Genomic DNA, 13,586 nt, shown 5'->3' with positions numbered 1-13,586 from the left:
TCACCCTCTAGCAGACTGTCCTCCAGAGACTGAGACACGGAGCCTCTCCACAAGGAGGGAGGAAAGGGAGGTGGAAACCAGCCTTACCCTGGACACCGGGTGGTCCTTGCTGCATACCCAACCCTCATTGGTCAGACTGGTCTGGGAGGGCCTGGACATGCCCGCGGGGTCCATTTCTGAATTCCCGTTGCCTGGCATAAGCTCTGGCACTTAGTAGGTCCTCAGTTAATACTTGTCAGATAAATAAATGGCCTCCTTTGGGGAAATGAAGAATGTCCAGGCTGGCCACAGGGAAGGGGCAGTGTTAGGAGTGGAGAGCGAGAGGGTGAGCCAGGCAGATGGGGCCTTTATTCAAAGGGCAGTGGGGAGCCATGGAAGGTTTTAGGGAGGGCCATCGGATGAGGTTTTCATTTTAGAAAAGTCCTTCTGGCTGCTGGGTGGATGGGGTCAAGATGAAGACAGGAAACCCAGAGAGGAGGCAGCTGCAGGCTCGCAGGTGAGAGGTGACCATGGCCAGGCCAGGGCAGAGGCAGGGAGGTGGGCGGAGGGGGGCTGCTGGCTCTGCCAACTGTGACCCCAGCACCCAGCTCAGGGAATTATGGCCAGAGACAAAGCAGCTTAGAGCCTGACCCCTGCCCTGGAGCAGATAGGCCTGGGAAGGGGGCTGATGGACACGCTGATGTGATGGGACCTGAGAGGTGTTCTTGTCACCAGGCCAGTTTGGCCCCCATCGCCCGCCTGCCGGCTGGGGTCTAAAAAGCTGGCTGTAGCCCCAGCAGAGAGGATAGGGCCTGTGGGACCCCAGGTGCTGGGAGCACAGAAGCCAGCCAGGCCATCTGGCCCGGCTGAGACTCAAGTGATCGGTCCGCATCAGTGTGTCAGGCCTCCATGCCCCCCATCCTGGGATGGGAACGGCACATCACAGTTTGCAGAGCCCTGCGGCAGGGGTGACTCTTATTGCCATTTTGCAAATGGGAAAACTGAGACTTAGAGTCTCTCTGACTCACATAAGCAGGACAGGAGACAGTCGAACCAGGTCCCCCAGCTGCAATTTACCACATCTCAAACCCTTTCCCTCTCTCTGTCATTGATTAATCTTTCCTTCAATGTCCACATAGTTCTGTGATTTGCTTTGGGTACATAGTAGCAATAATTATAGCAACAATTTCTAGCAGTTTCTTGGTGCCAGACACTTCTGTCTTTGTTGCCTCATTGAATCTTCACCATCAACCTTGAATATGAAACCCATTTTAGAGATTAGGAAACTGAGGCTCAGAGACTGTTTGTAACTTACTGAGAATCAGGCAGCCCCACTGAGGTGCTTTACCAGTCTCCCCTTTACCAGTGGTTCTCAAACCTTGGCACACCACAGGAGAAGCTGTCAGAATGCAGATTCTAGGCCCCAGCAATTCTGGTCCTGTCCGTCTGGCCAGAGCCTTGGCAAGCTTCATCTTTAGGAGAGAAGCCCAGGTGACTGGGGGTGGGGCTTTCCGGAGCCTGTGTTGCAAGAAGGAAGGCAGGGAGCATGTGATCTTCTCTCGGTCTCCCTCACCTTGACCCTGTCCCAAGGCCAGCTGCTGGCCTCAGGCTGCCTGGTTGCCTTTGAAGGTCCATGGGGATCCAATGGAGGGTTGGTCGTGCTGAAGCCAGGCTGGGTGTCATCCCGGCTCTGAGCACAGTCCAGCCTGGCTAGAGTCAAACCCAGCAGCTTGACCGGATCCTGCTGACCACAGACAAATCCACAACTACCCCGTCTACCCTCCCCCAGGCCCATCTGCCTCTGTGCCAGCCAGGCTGGCAGACACTCCATCGGGCGGGCCCCACCTGGCTTGGCCAGGGAGAAACTGGCAGCCACAGCCCCTGGCCTCCCCGATCCCTGTCTCTTGTGCACTGCCCATGGGAGGGGCAGTGGCCTTCCATGCTGGCTCTGGCTCTTGCAGTAGCAGAGCTGGGTGCAGACACGGGTTGGAGGCCGGGGCCATGGGGGCATTCGTAGGCTCATGAGTCCCTTCTCGCTCTCTTCTGGGGACTGGGTTTCTGCTGGAAGAGAAAGGGACCAGTCTTAAAAGACATCGTGATTAAAATGGAATTATTATTTCAGCCTGGAAAAGTAATGATGTACTGATCTGTTTCACAACATGGATGAACCTTGAAAACATTCTGCGAAGTGGAAGAAGCCAGGCAGACCCCAAAGGCCACGTGCTGTATGATTCTATTTATGCAAAATATCCAGAGTAGGCAAAATCCATAGAGACAGGAAGTAGATCAGTGATTTCCGGGGGCTGGGGAGAGGAGGGGATAGGGAATGGCTGCCGACGGATGTGGGGTTTCTTTTTGGGGCGGTGGGAATGTTCTGAGTTTCTTTTTGGGGCGGTGGGAATGTTCTGGCATTAGACTGTGGTGATGGTTCTAGAACTCTGTGAATCTGTTAAAATCCAATCAAGTGTACACTTAAAAGTGGTGAATTTCATGTTATGTATATTGTATCTCAACTTTAGAAATGCTAAAATAGGAACAACAAAATCATCATGATGCAACGCCTTTCCTCATAGACCTGGAGCGAGGCCCAAGAGAGAAGCCATATAAGGCAGATGAGGGGTGGGATGAAGGAGAGGTTCCTTTCATTCGCTGCCTGCCCAGTGAGGGTCTGCTTCCTCTGGCACTTACTTAACAAGCCCCAGAGTCACCCATGTGTGAGGCATGGGCTGGGCACAGAAGGGTCTACGCCCACCCCTGAAAGAGCTCGTCCATGCTAGAAAGACAGAAGGATGGGGTGGTCATTGAACCTAAGTCAGACCGTGGCTTCCCAGCTCATGCAGAATAAAATCCTCAGGCCTCTCCTGGCCTGCTGGGTGCAGGACCCCGGCCCGGCCCACCTCTCTGAGCTCATGTCCTGCCCCATCCCTCTCACACGCACACTGGCCTCCTTGCTGGCCTGCAACAGATCAAACTCACCCTGCCTCAGGGCCTTTGCTCGTGCTGGTCACCTGATATCTGTGAGGCTCCCTCTCTCGCATCCTTCAGGTCTCTGCTCAAATGCGTCTCCTCCAGGAAGTCTTCCCTGGCCTCCCCAGCTAAAACAGCCCCTCCCACCCCTCCCATCCCATTTACCATACTATAGTTTTCATCTTAGCCCTTATATCTCCCTCCAAGAGCTATTTATTGACATGAAAATTTGCTTATTGGCTGTCTCTCCCATTAGAGAGTGGGCTTTCTCTGGGGAGTGTGCACTGCTGAATTTCCAGTGTATGCAACAGTGCTGAGGAGAGGGTAGGTGCTCAGTTAATGCTTTTTAATTAAATTTTCTATTGTGGTAGAATATACATGACACAGAATTTACCATCTGAACCATTTTTAAATGTACAATTCAATGTCATTAAGTATATTTACGTTGCTGTGCACCTGTCACCACCATCCATTTCTGGGACTTTCTCATCATCCCAGACAGAGACTCTGTACCTGTTAAACAAGAACTCGCCATTCATTAATATTCTTTTGAATGACTAATTGAATGACTAAGTGTATTTCCTGTGTGTCGGTCACAAGCTAGGGGATGAGCCAGTAAACCTGGCACCTCGGAGGGTGTGTGTTCCTGTATCTGTCTCAGAGATGGACAGATCGACTCAGAGAGGTGTGAAGGGCTTTGCCCAAGGTCACACAGCTGGTCAGGGTGGGATTCAAACGCAGGTCTTTCCCCCTTTCCACACAGTGGCAGTTCCGGGGGATCACTGATGCAAAGGGCATAGCCATGGCACCTCCAGGCCTCCAGCCCCACCCAGGGCTTCCCCTGCTGCCGCTCCCCCAAGGGTCACTGTGTCGGCCACATGTTCCTGGTGTCCTCGGCTCTGGCAGGCTGACCACCAGTCACAGGCACGTCTTGGGACCACACTTGGAGGTTTCAGCTTCCCGTTTCACCTGGTGCTCTTGGGGTGGAGGCCGGGATCATGGAATCCTTTTTCCATGGCCTTTAAGACAAATCAATACTGTGCCCAGTTTAAATGTTTATGTAACTCATCATCCGCCGGCTCTGCTGTTACGGTGTGCTTTTCTTTTTATAAACCAAGCTCAGGGGAGGTGATATTAAGTCCAGGACTTGCCTGGCGAGGCCCAGCGGGTGTGCAGAGGATTCAATGTGGCAATAAGGGCGAGTTCCCTGCACAGTGCCTGCCATGGCTCGTCCCAGCCTCCTCCCTCATCTGCTTGTGTCCTCTACACAGTAGGGAGGAGGGGGAGGTCCAGAGAGGGGAGGTGGCTTGCCCAGGGTCACAGCCACAATGAGGTGGAACAGGGACTGTTTCCAAGGTGTGTGTGGGGGTGGGACCCAGGCTCCTGCCAGAGGCCAGGGCGGCAGAGCCCTGACAGGCAGATCCTGGGTTCCTGGGTGTCCAGGTTACGTGGGTGGGCAGGTGGCAGCTGGCACCCACCCCATACAGACACTCCCTGACACCCCCCAAAAATACTCCCACCAGCCCCTTCACATTTTCCTCCAGCCAAGTGACCAAAGCACAGCTCAGGGCCCATTTGCCCTGGCCACACTGTCCCCACTCTCCCCACCCAAACTCTGACCACAGGCCTGGGAGCTGCCCCATCTCCACCAAGTTCAGGCTGCAGGAGGAAACGTCTCACCAGGCCCGCTGGAAGGCGGGGTGGTGATGAAATGTGGGGGTTCTTCAGCGAGAGTGGAATTCAGTAATAAGGTGATCATCACTGCCGGGCGGTGCCTGGACTCATGATGAGCCAGGACTAGGTGAGTGCAGAGGGCTGGTGAGCAGGCCTGGTCTGTGACCTCGGTGGGCCTGCGGCTCTCAGACCCCTCTCATAAAATCCCATCAGGGATATTCCGTTCCCTGGCCCGGAATGAGGTCTTCGTCTTTCTGATCGCCCTTGGAGAGCCCAACGGCCTTCCGTCACTCACTCAGTACTGACGTCCAGTCCCGGCAGCAGTCTGACTCTGCCCAGACTTGGCGCTTCCCCTCCCATGCGCCCGTCGCCTGGCGTGCTCCCTGCTGGAGGGTGACATGGGGAGGGGCCTGGCTGCAGCCCTTTTCAGGCAGCTCTTGTTGGCTGGGAAGGGAGCCTGGGGATGGGCCGTCTTCTACCTGCTGGTGGCCGTGCCCACTCTGGGTGTGCTTGGTGGGTGATTACAGCTGCTCACAGCTGTCAGGAGTCCTTCACAGGGCATTCTGGAAGTTTCCTGTAGAGCTGTCTCCTGCAGAGTCCTTACCTAGGGAGACCCCGCCGTATGTCCTGTGGCCAGTAGCATCCTGTGGCTTTGCTTAATCCCCCAGGCACAGTGTGTGCACCCCCAGCCTCCCTCTGCTGTGTTCTCCACGCCCCTCTGGGCAGCCAGCACTCAGGACCTAAGGTGGTCCTAAGCAGCTCTTCCCTGTCCCCTGGAAGTACGTGGAGGTAAAAGCTGCATCCCTGGCAGAATCAGACCCCAAACTCCAGACCCTTTTGCTGTGAGTCTCAGGCTAGGGTCTCCCACCTGCAGGAATCATTTTGGGCCTTTTGAGGGTCTCTTTCACAGACGTGGGTGGGGCGTCTGCTCAGCACCTGCTTTCTCCTTCACCAACTCCACAGCCTCCCATCTCTGACCCCATAAACGCTGAGAGGAGAACCAGGCCTGGGGGGCAAGTTCAAGGACTCAGGAGGCAGACTGCTGGAATCCAATCTTTCCCCTGCCCTTACTAGCTGAGCGGCTGTTGGCAAGTTGTCTTCTCTGTGCTTCAGTTTCTTCATCTGTGCAATGGGGATGATAACAGCACACAACAACTTCTTGGAGTTGTTAAGAAGATTCAGTAATAGGTGTAAAATGCTAAAGCTGGGGCCTGGCTCCCAGGAAGTGCCCAGAAGGTGTACTGTGATAACCACAGGCGCCACGTCACCCCGCCGGACCTGGACTCTGTGAGGAGGGGGCTCCCCATCTCCTTATCCCAGTGTCAGCCGGCTGCTGGGTAAATTCGCTCGCCAAGCCCATACCAGGTGCTAATGGCTGCAGGAGCCTCTTCCTCTCCCTGACATTTCCCTTCGGCAGCAGGCGGACCCCTCCTTCCTCGCCCACCTCCATCCTTAGCAGCCCTGATACCTCTGACAATGCTAATTAAATGCAACAACCTCATCAGAAGGCTCGAGCTGGGCTTGCCTAAGGCCCCCTCTCTGCCCTGAGCCCTGATGGATCATTAATGGTGTCAGCAGCACTTATGGTGATGGACGAGGGGAGCAAGTCCCCCGACGTGCTGGGGAGGAAGTCCCTGACGAGCATCTTCATCTCCTGTCTGCAGGCCTCGGCCAGAGTTTCCAGGGAACGTCCTAGTCCACAGAATCGTTTGAATTTCACATTTACCCTGGGAGAACCATGGCCAGGCAGGGATGTCAATTCCCATTGTATCCATGAGGCAGTCAGGGCTCAGAGAGGGCGAGAGATTTGGGTGAGGGCACACAGCTGGTAAGTAGTGGGGCTGGGACTGGATTACCACGGCTTTGATGAAAGCTGCAGGGGGCATCTGTAAGATCCAAGGGCGATGTCTCCCCCAGGTGGCACATGGAGAAGAAAGCCAGCAAGTGCCACCGGCTTGGGGGTAGCCCAGTTCTCGGGGGCTGGAGCCTGCACACTCTCATCTCAGCTCTGTGTCAGTTTCCTAGGGAAGCTGTGACAAAGTGCTACAAACTGCGTGGCTTAAAACAACCGAAATTTGTTCTCTCACAGTTCTGGAGGCCAGAAGTCTGCAATCACGATGCTGGCAGGGCTGGGCTCCCTCTGACGGCTCCAGGGAGGACTCTGTTCCAGGCCTCCCCACCAGCTTCTAGTGGTGGCTGGCAATCCTTGGCATTTCCGGGCATTTCCAGGCATTGGGAGGCCCGGCTTGGCCCCCCAAAATGCTGGGATTACAGGTGTGAGCCACCATGCCCGTCCTGCCCTTCATTCTTGATGCCTCCCTTCAGCCTCTGCCTCTGTCTCCCCATGGCCTCCTCCCTGTATCTGTGTGTGCTGTGTCTTCATATGGACTTCTTATCAGGATACCAGTCCTTAGATCTAGGGCCCACCATAATCCAGTATGACCGCACCTTAACTTGATCATCTGCAAAGACTCTATTTCCAAATAAGTTCCCATTCATAGGTACCAGGGGTTAGGATTTTAACATCTTTTTGTGGGACGCAGTTCAACCCACGATACCATCTTTGCCCATCTCTGGCTCTGGCGTGCAGGGACCTGTTACTGGGCGGGTCACTAGGGATACCACCTCTCACCTCTCTGGGCACCCATTGGTAGGCCTGTGCTGTGCCCAGCACCAGGGGGCTGGCTGAGGCCTCCTTGTCCGGTGGCCCCTGTGTGCCTCTCCATTTGGGGGTTGCCCTAGAGCTGCCCAGGAAGGGAGGAGGCACCTCAGGGGGGAAGGACAGCATGAGTTTCCATGGGCTTCTTGTCACCCACACAGAGTGACTTGGAATACTGCACCCAGTGGCTGATCTGGGGCCCTGAGCTCAAGGCTGCAGCCAGTGGCAGCTCCAGGCCCTGCAGTGTGGGGACAGGGATGGCCCAAAAGAGCACATGGCAAAGGCCCTGCCACTTAGGGGACTTTGGGAAAGTTTGACCAAGTTTCCTTGTCTCTAAGTAGAGAATGATAATTGGTCGATGGGATTGTTCTGAGATGAAAGTGCTGGTCCTTGGGAAAGCTTCAGCTGAAATGTCTTTTTATTTTGCCCTTCACTCTTTTTTTTTTTTTTTTTTTCACTGTTGTCGCCCAGGCTGGAGTGCAATGGTGCAATCTTGGCTCATTGCAACCTCCACCACCTCTCAGGTTCAAGCAATTCTCCTGCCTCAGCCTCCCAGGTAGCTGGGATTACAGGCGCCCACCACCATGCCCGGCTAATTTTTTTGTATTTTTAGTAGAGACAGGGTTTCATCATGTTGGCTAGGCTGGTCTCGATCTCCTGAGCTCAGGTGATCCACCTGGCTTGGACTCCCAAAGTGCTGGGATTACAGGTGTGAGCCACTGTGCCTGGCCTGCCCTTCATTCTTGACAAATATTTCGACTGAATTCAGAATTCTGGGTTTCCAGGTTTTAACATTTTCTTTCGGCACATTAAAAGAGTCTTCTGGGTGCCATTATTTATGCTGACAAGTCAGCAGTCTCTGAGTCCTGGTGTCTCTGAATGTAATATGTTGTTTTTATTCTAGCTGCTTTAACATTTTCTCATTATTTCAGTTTCCAGTAGTTTGCAGTTTGACCAGGATGTACCTGGGTGTAATTTTCCTTGTGCTTATCCTGCTTGGAGTTAGCTAAGCTTCTTAAATTTGTAAATTGATGTCTTTTACCAAATTGAGGAATTTTTCGGTCATTATTTTTTTATGTGTACTTTTTAGTATATCTTCTCTCTCCCCTCCCTCTACAACTCCAATCACATGTGTGTTGAACCTTTTGATATGCAACAGGTCTTTGAGGATTTTTCCTTTTTAAAAAAATTTTTTTTCTCTCTGTTCTTCAGACTGGGTAATTTCTATTGAAATCATCTTCAAGTTCACTAACTCTTCTATTTTCTCAGACTTTCTTTTAAGCAATTTCTGTTAAGGTGTGATTTTTTTCTGTCTCAGACATGGTATTTTTAAGTTATAGAATTTTCATTTAGTTCTTTTTTAAATTGTTTATATTTCTCTGCTGAGATTTATTCTTTCATGAAGTATGAGCCAATTTTCTTTACGTCTTTTAACACAGTTATCATAGCAAGTTTAAAAATCTCTATTTGCTAATTGCAGCGGCCAGCACATTTCAGTTGAGTTTCCACTGACTGTCTTTTATATTAAGTATGGCTGGTTTTCCTATTTCTTTGTATATCTTCATATAATTTTGGATGATATCCTGGGTGTTGTGAATGATAGCATAAGAGCGACTCTAGATTTTTGTTACTTCTCCCCAAAGAGCATTTTTGTTTTGCTTTGTATTTGCAAGCAGTTAACTTGGCTGAAAGCAACTGTAAACCATCTGCAGTCGTGAGTGGTGGGCAGTGGCAGGAGCCTCTGTTCACTTCTTCTAGCCCTGGCTGGGTTGCAGCTGCTGGAAGTCTGTCCTGCGTGTGTGTGGTTTGGGGTCAGCCCAAGACATGGGCAGAGTTTATTTGCCCCCTATGGGGATCTGTCTTGGTGGCTCTCTTCATTCCAGGATTTACTCCCACATTTTTCCAGCTGCTGCGAGTGTCTCAGACTCTGTTTGCTGCTCTATCAAGCCAGTGAGACTCTGGCTTTCCGTCTGAGTTCTGGCAGCCCTATGACACAGGCTGGGACTTGTCCTCAGGCTGTGAAAGCCATGAGACCAGGAAAGCCAACGCCGGCTGTTCCTCCCAATTGCTGACCGCCTGCAGCATCTGCTGCGGCCTCACCCTCCGATGCCTTCAGAGTGTCATTTTGTTGTTGTTTTTTCAAGGGTTTATAGTCTATAGTTAACTGTGAGAGAGTTGCCGCACTAGGAGCTACTAGGCTATTACCGGAAGCATTTAGAGCAGGGCCTGGCGGACAGTAATCACTTAAGAAATGTGAGTTAATGTGGTCAACCACAGTGCGGCGCTGTTTCCTCTGGTCAAGGCTAGAGACAACGTGGACACAGACAGCACCATGCAGGAAGTGTCAGTACCCTGTGAAGGGCACACAATGGCCTTAATTAAGACTGCACTTGTAGGCCGGGCGCGGTGGCTCACACCTGTAATCCCAGCACTTTGGGAGGTCGAGGTGGGCAGATCACTTGAGGTCAGGAGTTTACCAACCTGACCAATATGGTGAAACCCCATCTCTACTAAAAATACAAAAATTAGCCGGGTGTGGTGGCAGGTGCCTGTAATCCCAACTACTCGGGAGGCTGAGGCACGAGAATCACTTGAACCTAGGAGGTACAGGTTGCAGTGGGCCAAGATTGCGCCGCTGCACTCCATCCTGGGTGACAAAGTGAGACTCTGTCTCAAAAAAATAAATAAATAAAATAAAAGCCTGCAGTTGTAGGAGAGACCACTTAACTGGGGGAGGGGGAAAGGGGACTATCCAGGAAGGCTTCCTGGAGGAGGTGGTATTGGAGCTGGAAATGTCAGATAATCCAAGATGAGAAGATGGACTTTCTTCACAGAGGTGGCTGCCAAAACAACCGATTTTATGGCCTTACTGATGAGAATTTCTGGCATTCAAGACAGGCAACTTTTCCTAAGGCAAATCCTGAAGACATTTACCTATAAAAATGAGTAGACGTTAAACATCCACTAGCTCCTTCATGGGCCAGAGGAAGCAGTGCTCAGGCAAGAGGGGATCTGAGGTCTGGTGGTGGTTCTGTAGATGTTTGCAGGGAGCGACTGGCGGGACTGGTAGGCGGGACCATCCACAGTGAGGTTGGGCGCCCAGATCCATCGCCACATTGCAGAGCTTGTGGCTGTCAATTCTGTGGCAGCCAGGAGCACAGGTGACCGGGAGCTTTAGTTTCTGTCCAGTACATTTTGGTGATTCATTATTCCTGGACTCCTCGTCTTCTCTTCCTCCCTCCCAGACCCTCTCACCTCCTTGTCTCACTTGAACCTCTAATCCTGGGAAGGCTCCACCATAAGCACACTACAGATAATGAAACCAAGGCTCAGAGAAGTTGTGTGGCTTACCCAAGACCACACAGCTGAAGCACTGGAGCCAAGACTCCAACCAGCACTTCTGTCTGCAAAGAGCTCATGGCGTCGTCTCTCATGGAGGGAGCCTCCATCTCCTCTGCTGGCAAATGGAAATCACAGTAGTGTCTCCCGCAGGGGCTGGCGTGAGGTTAAAGGAGGCAGCAGATAGGAAAATGACATATAAATTGTAAATTGCCCACAGACATTAGTGTGTGTTGCCTGGTAACCACCCAGCATTTGTGGACTGCATTTACTTGGGATAGCAATAGTTATATTGGCATTTTAATTTAATAGCATTGTTATGTTCCCATCATAAAAATAATATACACTGTGTGTATGCCCACCCTCATCAAATTATATACATTAAGTATGTGCAGTGTTTTATGTATTGATTGTACCTCAATACAGCTATTAAAAATGATGTAACTTCATTATAGAAAATCTAGAAAATATGGACAAGTTGAAAGAGGAGGAAATATTATTTTGTTCCAGCTACCCTAAAGCTCCCTCCGTTCACATTTTGGAGAATTCTCTTCCAGCTTTTTTCCCCACTGCCCAGTTTCTTTGCTTATTTCACACGGCTATAATCACTGATGTAGATCATTACAAGCATTTTATACCCAATTTTATATCCCGTTCCTTCACCCTCAGGGGGTTTTAATATGAAATAGCAAGAACCAGCGCCCCATCGGGGACCCTAGCACAGCTGGGCTGGGTGGTTCTGGCTTCTGCCCAGATGTGTCTGGGCGTCCCTGGGCCAGGGCAGGCTGCCCCACGGAGGGACAATGTCAGGACAGCTGGGACCTGACCCTGTTCTGACTCCATGCCCGGTGGGCGTTTCCGTGTTCCCACAGAGCTGCTTTTCTTATCTTGTCTTTTTAAGTTCAATGACATGTGCATCTGTCTTGAAGGATGGATGCATATGTCCAGCCCGTCATCCCACTTCTAACCACCCTCTCTCATTCTTTTCTGTTGCCTCAAAGCTGGCATTGACTCATGGCTCAGAAGGCCAGGGCAGGCCAGGAGCTGTCCTAAAAGGCCCGGACTGGAAAAAGAAAAGGCATTTCTTGGATAGATATCTCTGGCCTGGCTACTGCCTACAGGCACCATTTGAAGCCGTGAATTAAGCCTGAGACTCCTGCCCTCGTGAAGTTTACGTTCTGGCCAGGAAGAGAGCCAACAGATGATAAAAGCCTTTACAGAAAGAAAAACATCAGATTAGGTTGGGGCAGGGATGGTCAGGGTGTCCTGTATGAGGGTGCTGGGGTGCAGACAGCAGTTTCAGCAAGGTGGTCCAAGCTGTGCTCACGGGAAGGCAGCAGTGGGGCAGAATTGGAAGAATAGGAAGGAGTTGTGCTGGTGCCCAGGGAAAGCCACTGCAGGCCGAGAGAGCAGGTCTTGGGACAGAAGGTGGCCAGGACTTTTGGGAAAGGGCAAGGAGCCTGGTGTTTGGAGGGGAATAAGCAGGTGGAGAGCAGTAGATGAGGCTGGGGAAGGGGAGGAGGTACCTTTTGCTGAGTTAAAAACACGAGACCCCGTGCATACAACAGTAAATGTTTTCATCATCTTGCATCTGCGATTCTGTGGTCTGGGCTTCGCTGGGCTTGCCGTGCTCTGTGGGTCAGTGGGGCCCTGCTGGAGGCTGGGCTTGGCCGGGGGTTGGGGGGGTTCTTCTGCACCCACTCTTCCTCCTCCCCCTCAGGGACCAGTGGGCCAGCCTACGCGGGTCCTGCTCCTGGTACCGCCAGAGGCGTGGATGGCAACCCCCAGTACCTAAGCCCCTTTGCATCTCTGTTTGCGGCTTGTCGAATTGCCGTTCTGCAGGCCAAAGCAAAACACAGGGACAAGCCCAGAATCAAGGTGGGGGGCAGAGAACAGGTCACCTGGCCCACCATGGGAGGGGTGAAGGTTTGGCTCCAGATGCGGCCCACCTGGGCCTCGGCAGGTGGGGGCTGCTTTTAGAACACTCTGTGCTTTTCTCTGAGTACACAATGGGAGCCGCTGGAGGGTTTTGAGCAGGGGAGTGCCAGGATCAGTCCTGAGTGTTACCAGCCTCTCTGCTGCCAGTCTGTTGAGGCTACGTCATAGCCAGGGAGAAAGAGCTGTGGCAGTCATCCAGTGAGAGGTGGGAGAGTGGCTGGCATCCCGATATGCTGTGAAGGCTGAGCAGGCAGGATTGGATGTGGGGTGTGTGTGTGTGTGTGTGTGTGTGAGAGAGAGAGAGAGAGAGAGAACGAGAAACTCCAAGGCTTGGGCCCGAGCAAGTGAACAATAGAGCTGTCATCACCTGAGACTGGGGAAGCTGCAGAGGATGAGGTTGAGGAGGGATCAGAATTCAGTTATGGTGACCAATGAAGGGTTTTGAATAGAGGGACACAGGGATGCACTGGCTCAGGAGTTTGGCCATCACGTTGGCCGCCAGAGGGAGAACAGAGGCTGGGACAGGGAACCCGGTGGAGCGTCCTCTCTGTGGCTACAGGGAGCAACGGTCAGATCTGTGGCTGGTTTGAAAGTAGATCCATTTTGCTAAAGGTGGTATCACAGATTTTGGAGCCTACAGAATCCAGGCCAGGAGAGCAAAGAACGACAGAGGTCCCATTCACAGCAGCAGGCCATCCCGGGCTCCTACTAGCTTTTGCTGCTTGGGCCTATGGGGATGGTATTCTAGAACTTTCCATCTTCCAAGACATACTGGAAATGTGGATTTTTGTAGGAAATCTTCTACTTTTCAAATATTAAGAATGACTTCAAATTAAAAGTAATAATCATTTTGGGGCTGCAGTAAAACTTGTTGGTGGAGCAGGCCTCAGGCTTCAGGTTGGTGAGCTGTCCTCCAGCGGGGGTTTCTCTTCCAGGCCAGGGCCTTGTCCTCCCCTGCTGTCCCCCACTCCCAGGGCTGGCCACCCAGAATGTGCAGGCCATTCATCTCTGTGACTCGTAGAACCTGAGA

General features: G+C 52.2%; 1 protein-coding gene and 1 long non-coding RNA gene across 4 annotated transcripts in view; one reads left to right on the top strand and one right to left on the bottom strand.

Annotated features, from left to right (window-relative positions):
* Positions 1 to 13,586, top strand: part of PPP2R2C (protein phosphatase 2 regulatory subunit Bgamma) — a 244,304-nt gene that overhangs the window by 170,160 nt on the left and 60,558 nt on the right. The window lies entirely within an intron of this gene.
* Positions 11,097 to 13,551, bottom strand: LOC107974172 (uncharacterized). The gene is made up of 2 exons (XR_001716726.3): positions 12,145 to 13,551; positions 11,097 to 11,830 (listed from the first exon to the last, which is right to left on the bottom strand). It is a non-coding gene; the product is annotated as an uncharacterized LOC107974172 (long non-coding RNA).

The sequence above is a fragment of the Pan troglodytes genome, chromosome 3 (genome assembly GCF_028858775.2).
Source record: "Pan troglodytes isolate AG18354 chromosome 3, NHGRI_mPanTro3-v2.0_pri, whole genome shotgun sequence".
Classification (NCBI taxonomy): domain Eukaryota; kingdom Metazoa; phylum Chordata; class Mammalia; order Primates; family Hominidae; genus Pan; species Pan troglodytes.
The sequence above is the reverse complement of the archived record's forward strand: the minus strand, read 5'-3'. Positions and strand labels throughout refer to the sequence as shown.